The sequence below is a fragment of the Condylura cristata genome, unplaced genomic scaffold (genome assembly GCF_000260355.1).
Source record: "Condylura cristata isolate star-nosed mole 26May11 unplaced genomic scaffold, ConCri1.0 scaffold00008, whole genome shotgun sequence".
Lineage (NCBI taxonomy): Eukaryota > Metazoa > Chordata > Mammalia > Eulipotyphla > Talpidae > Condylura > Condylura cristata.
This window is the reverse complement of record NW_004567109.1, coordinates 16,095,589-16,102,220: the sequence shown is the minus strand read 5'-3', so window position 1 is coordinate 16,102,220 and position 6,632 is coordinate 16,095,589.

Genomic DNA, 6,632 nt, shown 5'->3' with positions numbered 1-6,632 from the left:
TTTTTTTTTAAAGCATAAAAAATTAAAAAGGCTCACCTTGGAGCAGAACCCACCAGAAGCCTCCCAGGAATCACACACTTTGCCACAAGATGCAAATCTAAACTTCTGAAGCTGAGCTGTCTCTCTCTGCCCCTCATGCCACACACAGAGCCAGCACCTTGTGAGTAGGGCTGGCACCTTCATGAGCCAGCACTGAGGATAAAGGGGGCGAGTGTACAGTTTTCATCCCCAAGCCCATGTGAACCGCTGCCACCTGCTTCCTTCTTCAAGTCTGTCAAGGGCCTGGAAGCGACAGCGGGGTTCAGCGAGGAAAGGTAGAGGCAGCACACCTGCTCTCCCCACCCCACCCCACCCCACTCACTGTGGCCCAAACAGTACATACACAGTGACTCCTCTCATTAGTTTTCTTTAGCAAATGACAGGCCAGAGCAGGGGAGAGAGCTTTGAGAGCGGGGAGAGGGGTTTCCCAGGGCGGGTGGGTGAGAGGAGGCTCTCCTTACAGACAGCGGGGTGCAGATTTCACTGGCTACCAGGTTTAGCTACTCCAGGCAGCCAAACCTTGCTGAGAGCTGTGCTTCGGGAGCAGGAGAAGGAAAAGCAGGAGAGAATGATGGGGGAGGGCCCCCCCAACTTGAGGGGGGTTTCCAGAAGTGGCACTGGAAGTGCGCCATGGTGGGGATTCGGGGCCTCCGCAAGGAGGGAGCCCCTGAAGGCTCTCAGAGAGGAAGGGGGTGGGGCCTTTCTGGCCTTGGATTCCTGCCCCTCTGCCCCAGCCTTTGTAGCACCTCTCTGAGGTGGGGTTTTCCATCTGAAGCCTGAACAAAGGAGCCGGCAGGTGAGCTGAGCCTGACAGGTGTGGGCTCCTGGCCCATTTCTAGCACTGTCTAGCTGTATGACCTTGAGCAAGTCACTTCCTCTCTGGGCCTCACCTGCCATCTTTCTGTGCCATGAGGACTCCCTACGGCATCTCATGCCACCAACTCTTGAGTGTTTAGGATCTGATGCCCAGGCTCTGGAGGCCCATATCAGGTCACCCACCTGTCACCCAGCTCCTGCCCTCAGGAGCTGAACTGCGAGTTACAGTGGCCCCTGGGCCCACAGAAGCCGAGTCAGCCATGCAGCTCAGCCTCCACCAGATGCCTCACCCAGCCCCAGGTGCAAACCCCTCAGCCCCAGCATGACCTCATCCTTCCATTTTACTTTCTTTCTTTTTTTTTTTTTTTAAGATTTATTTATATTTATTGTATGAAGAGTGGGGTACAGGACAGAGGTACGAGGCTGACAGGATTCACCAGAGACAGAGTGGAGGGCAGAACAGGCAGATCGACAAAGTACACTGCTGAGGGAAGCAGCGGGCGGGTCAGGAGAGATCTGGCTCGCCATGTGGTCTCCTCCGGGGCAGGCGGGAATTGAACTCATGCAGAAGTGGCTTCAGATTCTCAGTGCTGTGCTCTAACCGCCGCGCCACCAGGGAGGGCCTCTTTTTTTTTTTTTAAGATTTATTTATATTTATTGTATGAAGAGTGGGGTACAGGACAGAGGTACGAGGCTGACAGGATTCACCAGAGACAGAGTGGAGGGCAGAACAGGCAGATCGACAAAGTACACTGCTGAGGGTGCAGAAAGGTCTGCTGTGCCATGTGGGTCAACTCCCTGGCCGGGGATCGAACTCATGCTGCAGTAGCTGGTGACAGATGGATAGAGCTGAAACTGACTCCTGTGCCACGAGGCAAGCCCCCATCCTTCCATTTTAGCATACATGTCACCTCCTCAAGGAAGCTGCCCTGGATCTCCCTCTGGGATCACTGTGTTCCTTCTTTCGTCACACCCAACTCTTAAGTAATTGTTCAGTGTCTGGTTCCCCCTTTCAAATTGTGAGGTTCCTAAGGTCTGGGACTTGTCTCTCATTCATTCTCAGGACAGTGTCTGACTCATAGAAGGTACTTATTACCTCAAAGCTATCTATTAATGTATTAATAGCTATCTGTGTACTAAGTCAGTAAGGCTTACTCTCCAGCTGCACCCAAGGCAAGTACAGTGCCCACTCCTTCAGGGGAGTTGGAAAAGGTGGATCCAAACCCCCCCTGAGGGGCATCTTCCTAATGGATGTATCCCTTAGAGGAGGGAACCCTGACCCTATCACTTCCACACAGGCGTAGGCTCAGGACACTGAGATGCCCGTGCCCAAGAAAAAACGTTTCAGAAAAAGCACACACTGTCCACTCCAAGTCACCTACAGACCCTGCTGTAGAGTCTGAAGGCAGTCACTTCAGAGTATGACAGAGACAATGACACTGGAGCCAGGCCTTGAGAGGTAACAAGGAGTTCAATGCTTAGAAAGCACATTCTTGATAGGAATGGCACAAGCAGTGGCGAGGATGCGGAAATACACGGCGTGTTTACTGAAAAGAAAATAGATGTCATCCTAACGTCAGAGACCAAGTGCCTATTACCCGAAGTGCCTTGGGGTCCTCTCTTCACTGCAGAGATACAGAGCCCCTTCGTCTGCACAGACATATGGCATTATTCACCGTGCGTCCTCCTCGCCCACTTTCTCTGACATTCAGGTCACTGAATCCCCACGTCCTCTCCACCTGGCAGGCCAAAGGGGGGCTCTCCTTTCCTGGACACAGCTCACAGCTCCATACCCCAGCTCCTACCAGTTTGCTTCTCCAGTCCATTCTCAAACTATAGCATTCTAAAACTAGCTGGGTCCCAAAGGCCGTTAACATTATCTTTGTTAAGGGAGGTCAAGTCTGGCCCGGGGTGAGGCAGCACTTGCCCAAGGACGTAAAGTAGCTCGATACTCAAACTCAAGTGTTTGTGCAGCTCTCCACAAGAGGGTGCAGAGTTCATGAGGTTAAATCTGCTGGGCCTGGGAGAGTGGTTCCAGCATCCTATCAATATATGGGATCAATTCCCACACCCATCCCCCAGCCACTGGCCACAACCAGAGAAGCTGAACCTTCAGGCAGGCCATGTCCTGCTGTCCCCAAGCTGGTGCGAAGAATCTCTACTGAGTGTCTCTCTCCAGAGGCAGAAACACACCAACCTCACTGTTTTGTTTGGAGAGTGTGGCGTCTGAAGTAGCTCTGTCCTTGCCATGCCTATCAGCGTCCTGTCCATGCAGGCAGGACGCATGCCTGCTTGTCCCAAGTATTCGCACCCCCAGAGTATGGCCTGACACTAGGATGCCTTGTTCAAACGAAGCTGAGTGACCTGCACTAACTTTACTGTCACCCTCTGGCCTGTTTTCTCATCTGTAAATGGCAGTAACTGCCTGCCTCCCAGGCTGTGCTGAGGACAGGGAAATGCTCTTGACAACGCCACCAGTCCCTGGCACACAGCCACTCTTGCCCCAGCCCCACACTGCTCACCTCCTCCAGAAGCCTCCCCTGCTTATCTCCCAGGGTCCAGTCCTGGCATCTGTCCCAGAAGCACTTCTTCCCCACACACTTGTCTAGAGATCAAGTGACATTTCCGGAAAATTTGGACTCCTGTTTGTTTACTTTCCTTTGGGTCTGAATCTTTCCACTGGATACACATAAGACTCCACCTTCTGTGGATTCCATCTCAATTAACAGACGGCATCAGGGGTGTCTGAAGCGTAACCAGCTGAGTTGTTTTGCAAAGCTGGACCAGGATGAACTCTGGTAATGCCCATGTCCTGGGCATCAGAACAACAGAAACCTGCTCCACAGTTCACAAAGCACCTGCAAGTCTGCTTATTTCACTGGCTCCCAGATACACCTCCATAAAGCCAGGATTTATTATCCCTCATTTTACAGATAAGGAAACTAGGCCTCGGAGGAGTTAATAACCTGAGGGCATCACGTGGCCTGAGAGGCACACAGGGAAAGCAGAGTTGTCCTGTCAGCCTCAAAGCCTGTTCCTTCCAGACTAGGTCCTCAGAGCTCAGGTGACTCAACAAACACACTAACAGCAACCCCTTGTCTCTCCCTGGCAACTTTACTCTCACGGAATGTTCACATCCTCTTTTTATGAGGATCTTGTAGAGACAGAAAGGTTTCAGGTCCACCAAGACATGGTCCAGCCAGAGGGGCACCTGGTAGGAAGGGTCCCCTGATCTGTGGATCATGGAGTCAGGGAGCCCCCCCACACACACACACCCCGAGAAGCTGCTTGTTTATGTTAGTGGGCTGCCGAGGAGGCAGGATTTAAACTCGCTTTCATCTGACTCTGATATTCCCCCACCGATCACATCCTCTTACTCCCCTGGGCCCTTCCCATCTGTGGAATGGAGGTGAGTAGATCTTTAAGGCTTTAAGACACCATGGTCTAAGTCCTTGAGAGAATCGTGGAAACACTACCAGTTTCTGGAGACAGATGATTTGAGTTCAAATCCCAATTTAGAGAAATCAATCGCTTAGTCTCTGAGCTTCAATGTTCCCATCTGCAAATGGGCACATATGAAATCAGGGATACAGAGCTGCTGGCACATTCTGAGTAATCAATATATGTCACATTTCTTCTCTTTTTAAGTCTTTTTAGGGCAGGGAGTAGAAGAATCCGGAAGAGAGGTGCTCATTTTCCCATCTGGTAGCAGGGGAGCCAAGATCTGAAGTCTCTGGTGCAGAGACTGTGATGGAAGCAATAATGACCTACCCAGCAAAGGTCCCTGGCCTCCCAGAATCCCTTCTTCAGTCTGAATATTTCCCCCAGAAAGAGTTAAGTACTCCGTGGGCTTCCCCTTCCTGACCAATGGTGCCAGCGGAGATTAGAGAGATTGGATTCATTTCTCTTAATAAACAGAAAAGAAGTCGAGCCAGGCGACTGACAAGGAAACAATTGGAATAATAGGAGGTTGGAGCAAAATGGAGCAAGACTTCCTATGGCCCTACCTGGGGCCACCCCCAGGCCAGGGAAACAACAGGCGGGGCGTGAGAGGTGTTGCTCTCACACACTGTCTCAAATCAGACCTGCTGCCTGGAAAGCCCAGTGCTACCTGATACCAAATAGAAGGCAAGGGGAGGCCTGGCCACTGACCCAATGACCCCAAAGGGTGTGTTGGAGCTCAGACCTAGTGTCAGCTTTTCCAGCCTCTGCCTCCAGGCTGGTCTCCAGGGTAAAAGGGCCCCCTACACCACAGCCTTCTGCCTCCAACCCTGACCACCTGACCACAAGCCATCCTTTGGAGTGAGATGGAGAGGACACAGAGTCCCTGGAAACACCCCTCTCTCCCAATAGCCTTTCAGGGCCCACCCACCCACCACACCCTTGTCCCAGCATCCATCCTGACTTTTATTAGTGGCTGGGCCGCAGGAGAGCAGGGCCTTTATCCCAAAGGAAGGTCAGGCCGGATGCAATCACACAAGAGGCTGGTCACCCTTTTCCTGACCCCTAGAGTGTTCCCTCTGATCCTCCAGAGGAGGTGGTTAAAGGACACTGGGAGGGTAAGTGCAGGCCTGGAGGAACGGGAAGGGCCTCAGTCACAGTGCCATTTCCTCACCTCAGGCACCCCAGCTTGGAAAGGTAGACTTCAGAGGACAGTAAGTCCCCAGGGAGCCCCACCCTCTGGCAAAGTCATGCCCTCCCCCAAAACAGGAGGCAGAAACAGGGGGAATAAGCAAAGAACCAAGCAAGTGGCCAGTGAAAAGCGATCCTAGCAGGTCCAGTCAGTTTCCTCTCCCCTCAGGCTGATCTTTCCAGACCATGGGCCAGAGTGAGCCCAAAGGCAGGGAATTAGCTGCCTTCTTTAGGCACCCCCCAAAGCTGGTACAGCCCCTCTGTGAACTTGGGCCTCGGTTCCCCCATGTGGAAGCACACTTCCCACACTGGAGGAATGTTATAATGCTTCTACCAGGGTTGGGGGACAGAGCGATGGGAGGGGCCTGGGTTCCCTTGAGTGAGCTCACCACCCTAGAAGGTGGATGTTTGCGGTTTGGCCCAGGTGAGGGGGGAAGGGGGGAGAGGGCGAGCCATGGGAAAAGCTAATACTCTGCCCTGCGCTGGGTCTTCTGTGGAACTGGAAACCTAGATCTACCAGATGGCTGAAACGCCCTTTAAGTGCAGTTGAGGGACCCCCCCTTCCCACCCCATCCCCAAGGTCTCCAGCCTCTCCCATTGGCCCCAGGCCAGAGTCAAATCTTTGACCCCCTGACTCAGCAGAGGGCAGAACCTGGATGAGCCTGGGGTAAGGGGTGGTTTCAAACGTCCCAAGAGCCGACCGCCAGCTTCCTGCCTGGCCAAGTGGCCCCGGTCCCAGCCCGGGGTCTCCTCGAAGTCCCCAGAGCCGGGCAAGGCTGAGTCTGGACAGGGCTGAGGGGCGGCGCAGGAGGGGGTCCTAGGTCTCGGCTCTTTGCGCCCCTAGCGCCAGCTCGACGGGGTCACTCCCTCCGGACGCGGCGGACCCCCAACGGAGCCACCCTGGCCGCACCCTCGGCGCCGCCCCGCGCGAGCCCAGGTGCCGGCCGCCTTACCTCGGCCTTTACCCTTGGCCTTCTTGGCCTTGTCGTCCGCTTTCTTGCCCCGGGGGGCGGCCGCGTCCGAACCCTCCGCCCCCGCCGCCTTCTTCTTGCGCCGCTTGCCCCGCAGCCAGCTGAAGGCTCGGCGAAGGCTGGACGCGCCGGAGCGGGACTTCTTCCTGCGCGGGGGGCCTCCCGGGCCCCCCG